Source organism: Strix uralensis, chromosome Z, assembly GCF_047716275.1.
Source record: "Strix uralensis isolate ZFMK-TIS-50842 chromosome Z, bStrUra1, whole genome shotgun sequence".
Lineage (NCBI taxonomy): Eukaryota > Metazoa > Chordata > Aves > Strigiformes > Strigidae > Strix > Strix uralensis.
In genome coordinates, this window is record NC_134012.1 from 45,241,571 (window position 1) to 45,254,901 (window position 13,331).

Sequence of the window (13,331 nt, forward strand, 5' to 3'; positions counted from 1 at the left end):
GACAAAATGTAGAAACAGAAACATTTGGAAAATGTTCATGAAAGAACAGCAGGGGGACAGACTAACAGGACTCAATTTTCGGTACAGTATAACTAAGAAATGAAAGATAAGCTTAAAACCCTGCATTCACAAATTAGTGTTTATAACCCAAGATTAGAGTTCTTTATGGAAACAGAAAAATACAAAGATAACTGTCTTGTTACCACAACAAAATACAATTATTATAATGTTCATACTTCTGTTACCTTTCCAAAACTTTGCTGGTTTGTAAACAGTCTCATTTTAGCCACACAAAATTACAGAATTACCTTAAGTGGGACAGAGAATCATATTACTCTATATGATGCATAATACTTAAGTTTTAGTGTTAAAATTACTTGTTTACAAGAACATCAGGTTAGAGAGTAAAGTGGGATGATAAGTATTGATAGACACAACAACACAAGAAAAATAATAGATAAAATCCAGAAAGAGCCTTACAAGCAATAAAGAATCCCTTGAAGCCCTACTTGGTACTGTGTTACATCATGTTTTGTGTAACATGTTTGCTCATGACTCTGCCCAGAACATTGCAACTACTGCCATTCAGAAGGAGTAGGGACCCATGAAAGGCTTGAGAGGTGGGTCTGTGAAAACCTCATGAAGTTCAACAAGGCCAAGTGCAAGGTCTTGCACATGGGTCAAGGCAATCCCAAGCACAAATACAGGCTGGGGGATGAGTGGATTGAGAGCAGCCCTGCAGAGAAGGACTTGGGAGTAGTAGTGGATGGAAAATTGACTGTGAGCCAGAAATGTGTGCTTGCAGCCCAGAAAGCCAACTGTGTCCTGGGCTACATCAAAAGAAGTGTGGCCAGTAGGTCGAGGGAGAGGGCTCTCCCCTCTACTCTGCTCTTGTTGGACCCCACCTGCAGTACTGTGTCCAGCTCTGGGGCCCCCAACATAAGTACACAGACCTGCTTGAGCAGGTTCAGAGGAGGCCATGAAGATGACTGGGGAGGGACTGGAGCACCTCCCTTGTGAGGACAGGCTGAGAGAGTTGGGGTTGTTCAGCCTGGAGAAGTGAAGGCTCCGGAGAGACCTTATAGTGGCTTTCCAAAAGGGGCCCACAGGAAAGATGGGGAGGGACTCTTTATCAGGGAGTGTAGTGATAGGATGAGGAGTAATGGTTTTAAACTGAAAGAGGGTAGATTTAGATAAGATGTGAGGAAGAAACTTTTCGCTATGAGGGTGGCAAGACACTGGAACAGGTTGCCCAGAGAAGTTGTGGATGCCCCTTCCCTGGCAGTGTTCAAGGCCGGGCTGGACGGGGCATTGAGCAACCTGGTCTAGTGAAACGTGTCCCTGCCCATGGCAGGTGAGTTGGATCTAGATGATCTTTAAGGTCCCTTCCAACCCAAATCATTCTATGATTCTGTGATTCTATGATTCTATGATACCGTGATGAGACGAGAGAGAGAGAGAGAGAATACTGAGGGGGTGGAAAGCTACGTAATTGTTCTTGCAAGCCTTTTTCATTTTAGAAGAACTTGCAAAGGTTATACAGATACCTTCTACCCTGTGCAGTGACAGTACTCTGACCAGACTCAAAATGCCAGGAATCCACAGAAGAAATGATTTTTTTTGAGGGCTGATGGTAACTTTTGGAAAAGATCTTAAAACTAATTTTTTAGCTCCTGAAGAAGTCTATGAGCCATTCAGATTTTAATTTATTTGCACAAAAGGAGTATAGTGCTTACCATTGTTGGAGAGTAAATATTGCCTATGATATGATACATTAGCATATTTTCTGTACTCCTAAAGGTTTGCTAGAAGGTGCAAGTGCTATGCCTGTTGACTTTGTATGTGTCAAAATAATTTAAAAAGCTTTGTCTTTAGGAGAAAAAAAAAGTATTATGTTAGAAAACTTTGGAAGGATATAATTAAGAGAGATTAGGTAATTATTGTACGTTATAGATATTTTTGGACTGCCAAACTCAGTGTTTCTTTTTAATTATGAAGATAATAAAAAAAATAAGAGCAAATTATCAAGAAATAAAAGAAAATAATGTCAAGTACTGCCAAACTGCTTCAAAATTACAGGAAAAAAGTATCAATTTTAAGGAGTCAAAGGGATAAAGAAAACAATATTCAAATGACAATGTGTCAATTTGTTCCTTGCAAGCTGTAGAAGCCATAATACATTTACTTTCTTCTTTTTTCCCATTTAAAAAAAAAAAAGTGCAAAATTAAAAAGGTTTTCCCCTGCTTCCTTTGTCTTACGAACTATGCCATTGAAACAGACATGTCATTTAAAGAAGCAGCCACTTTTTCCTTTGTCAGTAATTGAATCAACATTAAACAAACAAACAAGCAAACCACTCCTTTGTGCACATCCCCCCTGGCCAGCCACATTGTATGTGACACATTTGGAACAGATTCTATGCTGAATCAAACCTTTCATTCCCAAATATACCTGTGCAGGAGACAGCCAAAGGCCAGGTTTCAGTTTCAATCTTAAACTATTCTGTTTCGGAGCAAGATCTGAAGTCAACGTTGATAAATATTGCTTTGACCATGGACACTGCACTCTTGCTCCACTAAATTTCTTTTCATTCTGCTAGATCTTTCTGCAGCATTTTACACCTATTGATCATAGATTTGCTTGCCTGCAAAACAACACACCTCTGAGTTGATGTCTAACATAAACTTACACTGCACAAGGATCAATTTTGTTTCCCTTTGGCTCTATACAAAATTTCTATAAACCATCAGAGGAGGGCATAAATGCTGGCAGCAGATGCGCAATGCTCCACTCTACTTGTTCTACACTGCATTATGGCTACCAGCCTGGCTAGGAAGGAATGAGCTGGTGAAAACCAGCCAAAGCTGAGTCCTAACTAGAGATAGCAAAAGAAAATGATTACTTGTGGATAGTCCTGCCACTGTGTTCTTCAAGTGAACATTGGTTTGTGTGTAGATTATGAGCCTCCTGGGTTCTTGCTGATGCTAAACTTGGACCAAGGACTATCAGTTAACAAAACTTTCAAACATGTCCTTTTGTCTAGGAAACTCCATCCAGTTTTGCCAGAAGAATGACTTCCCATGACTGGACTACAGCCCTGAAACAGAGCTGGATGTGAAGTTGCTGATGATTAGGGAACTCCAACTAGCTCAGAAACCTGTGACATTTCCTTAACTGCATGAGCTACCACAAACATAGGAGAACATCCATTGGTATAGAATTTTGAATCAGGTTAGAGAACTCCTTGCTTATCTTTATAGTTGAGTTCCAGATACCTAGGAGACTGCCTAATGCTCTGAAATGACATGTGTATTCTTCTGGCACAACAGGACTTCGTAAGATAAGGGTAAACATGTAGGAGATGAAGACTTCTTAGGGACTGGTCTGGTACTTAAAATTCATTTCTATAGCAATGAAGACCATAAAAAAATTTTGTTTCCAGTTAAGACTGCTTTTTCTTAATTTTGTATTTTCAATCTTTCTGTGTCTGTAGCTCTATTACATTAACACCACTTCACCCTCACACCACCCCCCCCAATTCTGTACAGTCCAAATATATTGTTTTGGTTACATATTTCCACCAGATACCTCATCCTATATGATCTGAAAAATACAGTTTTCTAAATACATAGTAAATACTGTGATATCGTGTATTTAAGGTGGTGAAGTTTTCTGTAAACATGCTGTAGAAATATCTTTTTTAGTTAGTATGCAGTGTTTGCAGAGTCAGATTGTGATGTCACTGAGAAATATCTGCAAATAGCAGTGGTTGTTTGCTAAAATGGAATGAAAGGAAAACTATTAGTGTGATATGTTCAAGCTATATAGGCACTAGCAAAGCAGACAGTCGGATGAAGTGTCTAGTAAACCTTTACTGGTACTTGGCAGAGAAAAATCATGAATTATCAGTATGAGAGAAAAGTATAATTTTTGTTAGTGAGGTCTGAGAGTTTATGCAATTGTCATCCCAGATTTTCTTCTGATAACAATTTAAATTAAGGTCACAGGCAAATAAATATTTGTGTGAAACTGAGAAATAATTAAAACTAAAATGTAGTGGCTTAGGAAGAAAAGGTGTACAAGACCTAAGCTAATCAGTGAAAGAAAATGCAGTGCCTAGCAGAAAGATTATTATGTAAAATCTAGAAATAAGACCTCTATTTATGTTTGTACTTGCAACATCTGAAATTGTTGCTCAGGTAATTCTTGTATAATTCTTCTGCACCACCCATACATTATATTACCTTGCAAGTGTGATCAAATTAAAAGTAGCAATCAGAAAAGTGAGGGGTTAGTGTACTTGATAAGGCTTCTTTACATGTCAAGCCTGTATTTACACAAGGCCATGTACTAGTTATATTGAATGGCATATCCAACATTTAAAAAAAGGGTAATGAGTATTGAAAACGAAAACTGTTTTATCATACTGAGTAATTTTGGATTTGCTATTTTTAGTTTTGAAATAATAAAAAAGAAATAGAAAAGCTACTAAATCTAAATTAGAAATACTAAATACTAAAAATCAAGTTTCAAATATAAAATAGATCCTAAAGCCACATAATATTGCTTTAAACATTAATAAAAACTATTAATCAAAACAAAAAAACTAATGAAAAAATATTTTACTGGATCAGCCTTGTTTGATTAGTTGACAGCTAGCAAAAATAAAGTGCAAGAAATCAAAATTATTTACTTCAAAAATTAGGAACAAAAGAATGGAAACAGCATTCAGTGGATGTGATGAAAAAGTCTGCAGAAAAACATATTTGTAAAGTATAAAGCAAGAAAGAATTGTTACACACACTTACCACAAAATTCATAGGGTTTCCACAGGGACTTGTTTGAATTAAGGCATAATATTTAGGCAAAACATGCAACACCAATTTGAAATTTGCCAGTAGTGAATAATTTACTGTGTCCTTTTCTAAAGCTGTCCTAACATCTTCTACTCATCATGTTAAAAATCTAGGCTACTGTCTCCAAACTAAACCCACACCGTGTAAACTTATTGGGGCTTTATCTTTAAAACTTACCCCTTTCAGTTGTGTCTTGCTTTCTTAGTGTGACTTGCTGAATATCCTGCTCAACAGCACAGGATATAGACCACACAGCATGGAAATCAGTCCTGATAGTCCTCACTCAGAGGGATACAGATTTTGTGCAAGTAGCTTTGTCCATGAATCTGTGGAGCAAAGGAGGTACAACAGCTCCAGCACTTGCTCAGTTGGCACATACTGGTTGCAACAGCTTTTTCAATTCATAGACTAGTCTTAGCAACTACAGCCCCAGCCAAGCACATGGAGCCAAGTTCTGTTCTTAGTTACACTGATGTAATTCTGAATAGAGGCTGGCCTGTTTTATTCATTCATAGCTCATACTAGTGTTAATGTATTTGGATATGAAAATAACACTTATTCAAGCAACCTCCCACTCATTTAATATTACTGTTCCCACTGAAATTAATGAAAGGTTTGACTAAGTGAAGACTTCAGAATTTTGTAAATATTCAGTTAGATATAATTTGCTGCCAAATTCAAACTTGTTTGCCACTGAGGTAAAGGCAACTCTGCTAAATTTATTGAACTGTATCTTGTTTCAAACTGCCTCCTAGTTTCATTTAAACCAAAAGAATCTGAATGCTTGAAAGAGGAATTTGGAATAGTAAGTGTTTCAGCCAGGCTGTGTAGAAAGTTGGTCTGTATTTCTTTTCACCCTAGCATAAATTTTGGAGAATCAGCTTTTGCTCTCAAATATATTTGATGCAAGACAGCTAAGAAATGTGCTGAGATTTTTTCCTGGTTTTGCTTTTCATATCTGAAAATAAAAAGTGTTAGTTAGCAGTGCTTCTGTATTCTCAGTAAATAAATATTCTACCTTAACTGTATCTGAAGTTTATATTTGTGCTTATATAGTGGAAATTCAGTATTTAAGCAATAATTAAAAAAATAAATTAATCTTTATTAAAAAGTTATGGGTTTTGACTTAATGGCATAAGGTGAAGCCAAGGGCAGATAACACTCTACCAAACTGGCTGTCAGCTTCATTAATGACTGATTTCCTCAGGATTATTGCTATTATAAACTAAATTAAGTGGTTTAGAACCGATATTATACGGTTTTGGTTGCTCTGCCCCTCCTTAAATTAGTTATGGCATGATTTGAGATACATTTAGGAGAACACCTTTTTTTAATTTAGCCTTTCTATCCTTATCTTTAGCCTGACTACCTTGGACATATGCATTTTTAGTAAAAACCAAAACTAGTAAACTATCAATGTATAATTCACCTAAAAATCTAAGCATTTTTAAATTGGGCAGAGAGGCACAAAGAAAGGAAATGAGTATACTTCTGCTTCATGTATGGATAAAACTGACACCAGTTAAAATTCGTCTCAGACCTACCTGGGTGTATTTTGTCTACATCTGTTAGGAACTTTTCTCTCCATGCATTTCTTTCACCACTGTTACAAGGAGAAATGCAATCAAATGGAAACTAGCGTAAACTTCATGCAAATGATTCATACTGGTTCTGTATTGCTGTATCTTATGGAAGCAATGCAAAGGATTGTAATACTAGCACAATGCTTAAAAAAAACAGCAGTAGATTTTGAATAAAGAGCTCTGCATTCTGCTGGCAGCTGAGGAGTTCAAACAGAAAACATGCCAGCAGTATAGACCAATGCATTATCACCCCCTCCCTCTTGCTGCATAACTGTGCTTCATAATATGCCATAACATTGGCAAGCACAGCTCAGAGCTTTTTAAGAACACAAGGAAGCTCATGAATAATGGTTGAATCAGGAAAGTGATAATTAAATGAGACAACTGAATGCCAGTGGAGTCCCCAGTGGAAAATACTCTTCAGTGAAGATCATCTCCTCCTTTCATTTCCCTGGTTTTAGCAGTACATTGCTAAAGATATTTTTCAGACTAACATTTTCAAGAAAATGCTAAAGTTCCCAAAACCATGTGTGGCATTTTCATATGTAACCCCTATTTTAAAATGTAAGGTGTTTGTTGTGCTTCAAAGAGAAAAAAAAATGCTTTCCTTGTTGACTCAGTGAGATAAAATATATTGCTGTTTTACAGAACTAGTTGACACCATAAAACATTAAAAAATGCAGCAACCACTAATGACTAAATTGTAAGCATCCTGGCTTAAATGTTTGCTTCATGTTTCTCTGTGTATAGAAAGTATAGTTATTTTAATTCCACCTCCAATTCCACTCTGCTTTTCAGCTGCCAGTCTCAAGGAAGACAGCTCTAAGCTTTTTATACAATAAGTGTCTCTACTAACCACCCTCCTGTCACAGCACCATGTTCCTTCAGAACTTGTGATGCAAGAAGAGGTTGCCATGTTCTTTGCACATTATTCAAACTGTAGTGGGACTTAGAGCCAGAAACTGCAAGCTGCGGACCCAACTCTTTTTTGTTGTTGTTTGTACTTGCCAAATAAATGCTTCTCCCACAGTACAGGAGTTAACCCTCAAAAAGGAAATGAGAAATGAGTCTCATAGCGGAACAAAAAAATTGCTTTCTATTAAAGCACTAAAAGTTGAAGTGACTCCAATGGCTTGAGATTCATGTGGACATGGGAGTGAAATGAGACTCTGACTGTAACACAACAGTTTTTGTGGCTTACAGTTTATGTAACGTTCACTCATTCATTCATTTTAATTTGAAATAAAATCTTGTTCCTTTTTTATCACCCAACTCCTCATTCTTTAAAAAAAAGCCAAAACTTACTCACAATGGATCTCAATGTTATTTTCCAAGCACAGAACATTTTTTTTAATTGGTGGTTCTTATATTTCTGTCTTGACAGCTTTGCATTCAAGGTTGATAGGATATTTTTAGCATCTGAAATGTGTCAATTAAAAGATCTGGGGAAAATTGATTTGGGGTAGGTTGTTTATGTAAAACATCATACAGACTATTAGCATTTAAGATATATTTATGTGATTTTCAGACAAAATGCCTTCATTATGCTGGAAAATTCAAAGAAAGATGTAGGAAGCCTTATACAAGAACAAAAGGTCAAAAGCTTCATCACACCTTCATCACAAGGTTTCAGAAACAGATTTTTCTTATTCTTAGAGGGACATTGTAATAGCCTATCAACATGATTTATTCACAGACCACTGTAGTTTTCATAAAGCCTTAATTCAGTGTAACCAATGTTCTATGTTGGGTATGTATAAAGGCATAAACTGCTCTAAACCTACACAAGGAGAATGAATAATATGAAATTTCATATTATTTTCCAATAAAGTATTTTCACACCTATGGTTGCTCTTTCTCTTGCTTCTCTAGGTGGCTCAGATATCTTGGCCAATGCAGATTTAATGTCTAATGGGTGCACACAGATATTTTGGCACTCTCTTAATTGTTCTGGTTCTGTTTTGTGCTGTGCAATTACAGTCTTTTTCTACCAGAGGAACTGAATGTGACCTTGTAGGCTAGGACATCCTTCTGAAAGTTGAAAAACTCTGAATCACCTCTGTTCTCAGGCAGACAGCATGATGTGGAGTATTGATTAAAGTGGTTATTTTCGAGCCAGATTGGTTCCCTGATCCAGTTCACTGTGCAGGCACACAAGCAAGGTGGTGGAACAGCAACTGAAGGTTCTTGCTTAGGTTGACATAACTACAAAAACATAGGCTCCAAGGTAATTCCTTTAATACTAGATCGATTTCCCCCCCCAATGAAAAATTACTTTATTTCAAAATTAACTAGATTTTTAAATTTCATTCTAATGATTTTTCAGATTTTGTTGGGGAAGGAGGAGTGAGAATTATTGAGAAACAATCTAAACCGATTTCTTCCACAAATTTTAGCTGTTAAACCAAAGAAGCAGCTGAAAATAAGGTCTATTCTATGAGGACATTCTTAAATCTTATTTCATATTTTTGCAGATAGTACCTATGACACTGGCATTATAGAAGAAGACAGATATGAGGTTAAGCAGAATGATGTTGCCAATTACACATCAGAGATGATTCATATTATTTTTGTGTGACTTCAGAAGACTAATAAATCATCAGAAAAAGCTCCTTTAGCTCCCCATATGCTAATTTGCATATAAAAAGATAGGAAAAATGTCTTGAAATGCTACATGGAAGAGAACATTAAAATTTAAGTCTTGTTAATAAAGTTATAAATGTCAATAACCAAATACAACCGTTTGCTTTCTGAAAAAAATAAGGTGCCTTTGATGGCATGGGTTACGAGAATGGATTTCAGTCCTGGTGTTTGCCTTTGTAATATTTAGGGAGAATTTGTTTGGTGTATAAGACTATCATTATCATCTCAAAAATGTTATGTTATTGCCCATGCTTGGTCACAGGTTTAGGTAAAGAATGTTTGATTTAGTCTGGAATGTCAATGAGGAGAAAAAATGATGTGAAAAAAACCAAACACCAAAAACAGGTAAGCACAGACTTCACCTTAAATAGCATTATTATCATACCTTTTGCTTAACAATCTATTTTAAATAGAAAAAGGAGTGCTTCTTATTGTATACACCCACACAAAAATGAAAGCTGCAATGCTGAGAATTTCACATTTACGCTTTTCTTTGACAGAAATTCGCTTGAACATAATTCTCTAAATGTGATTTTTAATGAAAAAATTATAACGTTAAATAGTCTTAAAAAGCTCCTTGTTCATTGTGAAGTGCATCTTTAAAGCTGTATGATAGCGTATTGGTTTTATTTAGATCACATTAAAAATATCTACACTATAATTTCTAATGCTCAGACAGATCAAAGAACTCTTGAAGGTAACATAATCTAGTGAATTAGGAAGAATCGGAAAACAGGAACCTTTGAATTATTACTTTTTCTTTGCCACTGCCTTTCAGGTTAGCTTGAGGCATCTCTCTTAAACTGTTTCAGTATTCACAGTTGTAGAAAAGACATGACAATATTTAAGTAATTCACAAGTTTGTTAGAAGAAAAGATAAATTTCTGTTGGGAAAGAAATTTCTAGTTGCAAAACATCAAAGGACTGATTCTGCAGTCTTGGCTTGCGCTCTAAGACTGTGGGCAAAGAGGCACTGTAATACAGAAAAATCTGGATTGCTAGTAAAAAGGTCGATTCTGCCCCTTTCCCTCCCTTGCATGTTGCCGCTGCACAGCGAGATGGATCAGGTAACCTCTCTGGCTAGCAACCAGCCTTGAAAGAACACTGGCATTGGAAAAATGGTAGGGACAAAAGGGACATCACTTTTTGGGAACAGACCTGACTCTGAAGAGAGGTGGCCATGCAACCACAGCCTGAGTATGGCCAGGGATGTTCCTGGAGGTGTACCACCTCTCCATGGGAGAAGGCTGGGGCAATAACACCCTGGGGTGAATGGTAAAATGTTGTCTTATCTTTCCTCCTCCCTCTCAGTCATTTATATACTCAGCTGGTATTTCCTAGAATGACACTAGACACAGAGGCAAATGAAACAAGCATTTCACAAATTGTACAGTTTTGCCTTTGTCTTCTTCCTCCTCTTTCTTGCTTTTCCTTTCTTCAGTTTATTCTTTTAAACAGTGGAAGCCAGGAAGATCTATGAAGGAGAATAATCAGCTGAAGAATAAAACCAAAAATAGGGCTAAACAATTTAGTGAAGAAGTGACATTTTCTGGATATTTGTGAAATCACATGTTGACATTTTCTCTTAAGGAATTCTCTCTCTCTCTCTTTCTTTTAAAAATATTTATTTCAAATATGTACATACATGTTTTTCCCTGTATAATTTGCCCATGAGTGTGGTGTAAGAATGTATGTCACCCGAGACCAGTAAAACTACAGCTTAAACCAGACATTGCTATTAATTACTTAATTGTCTCTATTTTCAAGGAGTTAACTTTTAAGTAACGCATTCCTCCCTCAGTTATTCATAATTCTACACATACATATTTTTGACAAAAAGAGTGAATAGGGTCTCAAATTTATTATCATGTCTCTTATTATCAAAATGATTAATTATTGTTTGTTTGTAATTTGTATTCTTCAGTTGTTCTAGAATAAATTGGATAAAGAGGGCAACCTTTTCCTTCTTTCAGGTACAAAGAAACCTCAGAGTTAGGAAAAGTCAGAATTTTATGTAGTTTTCAACTTTTGTTTTTAATCAAGCCCCTTGCTCCAAAACCACTGAAAACAATCAAATTCTTGTAATCCTTCAGGAGTCACGTTAAAGAGAAATTACATCTATAGTCAATCAAGAGATTTTGTTTTTCACATAAATGCAAATATTACTGTGGAAATTGTAGCCAGCACCATAAATGTTTGTTAAAGCATGTTGCTAAAGCCATAAAGCTTTTTATGTGAGCATTACTTGTATCACCTATATACTCGCCTAAATTAGTTCAGATACTGCTGAGGGCAAAATACTCTTTTTTCAGTGTAAAATTGTACAGATCATATCTTTGTAAAGTTTTACTGCCTGTGCACTACAGAGCAAGTATTTTCAATTAGCAAAGGTTAACTTTTGCCATCTTCATGTAAATTCATCCTGGTGAAGTTTTGAACCTTCCAGAAATCAAATTTGGTACCTGGCTAAGCAAATATTTGGCAGAGTTTCTCCCAAACCTGCCCCTCTTATGATATGGCTTGGGTCTTTGTCAGTCTTTGCTACACTTCATATCTGCCACCTCCAGAGAAGATATTCCATTACCTCCCTTTTCTAATTTAGGAGACCTATGTTAATCCACACTGATTTTAGGATCCCAGAGTCATCGTATTACAAACCATGTGGAGGTCTTCGTTGTCATGGAGCAGGCTGTGGACTTTCTTATTTAAATCTTTAATTTCTGATTGAGGTAAAAAACTTTAAGTAAAATTAATTTTAAAATTATAACCATTACATGTACAAATAAATAATTCTGGGGACCCTGATTCATACATTTCAGGCTCTAAAAATCAATACACTAATGACCCTTTCACATTCTACATCAGATGTGGCGTACAGCCCTGTGAGACTCTAGGTTCCTCTATGCAAGGGGCACACCATGCTCCCGCTGCAGCAACATGGCACTATGTGATTGTCAGTGTACCTCTCCAGAGGGCACCACTCCAAAGGAAGCTATGCTAAACACAAAGAACAATTGAGAGAAAGAACAATGTTTGCATCAGCTAACACTGAGAAATTAATGAAAACTACTTAACTCAATATTTCCACTAATCAAAATAGCCTTTGACTTCAGTTTTGAGAGATAAATGTAAAAGAAGTATTTAAGAAAATAGAACAGAAGAGAATGGAGTATATGGATGTTCTTAAACTTCTTAGAAACCTCCAAAAATTAGCTGAGAGGTGATAAGCAAAAAAATAAGATTTGTAGTCCAAGAACCTAAACCAGAAGCTTGCATTAAGCACCCTACTTCCTCATAGTGGATTCAGGAGTGTTTATGTGCTTCCAAATGCTGAGCCAGGTAACACATCCAAGATCACCCGAGGAGGCCTGTGAGCCAGAGACAAACTTTTATCTCAACTTTTTCTTGAAATCCAGGGCAATAATTTAATTTCTGGATTACATTGAAAATCTGTTTAGGGAAGATTCATAGGCATTTAGAAACAACTAATTTTTCCAATTTGTGTGTCAACTTTTATTTTTTATTTGTATTAAATAAGACACATACGAAATAGAAAGCACTTGTGTCAGTCATGTGAGTGTATGTGCTTCAGCTGTAAAGAACAGGTGCTAATAGCAATAAGGTGGTGTCCCCCAGGGCTCGGTTTTGGGGCCACTCCTGTTTAACATCTTTATTGATGATCTAGACGAGGGGATCAAGTGCACCCTCAGTAAATTTGCAGATGACACCAAGTTGGGTGGGAGTGTTGATCTGCTCGAGGGTAGGGAGGCTCTGCAGAGAGACCTGGACAGGCTGGAGCGATGGGCTGAGGCCAACTGTAGGAGTTTCAATAAGGCCAAATGCCGGGTGCTGCACTTGGGCCACAACAACCCCCAGCAACGCTACAGGCTTGGGGAGGAGTGGCTGGAGAGCTGCCAGTCAGAGAGGGACCTGGGGGTGTTGATTGACAGCCGGCTGAACATGAGCCAGCAGTGTGCCCAGGTGGCCAAGAAGGCCGATGGTATCCTGGCTTGTATCAGAACTAGCATGGCCAGCAGGGACAGGGAAGTGATCTTACCCCTGTACTCTGGTGAGGTTGCACCTCGATGACTGTGTTCAGTTTTGGGCCCCTCACTACAAAAAGGACATTGAATGACTCGGGCGTGTCCAGAGAAGGGCAACGAAGCTGGTGAAGGGTCTGGAGCACATGTCGTACGAGGAGCGGCTGAGGGAACTGGGGTTGTTTAGTCTGGAGAAGAGGAGGCTGAG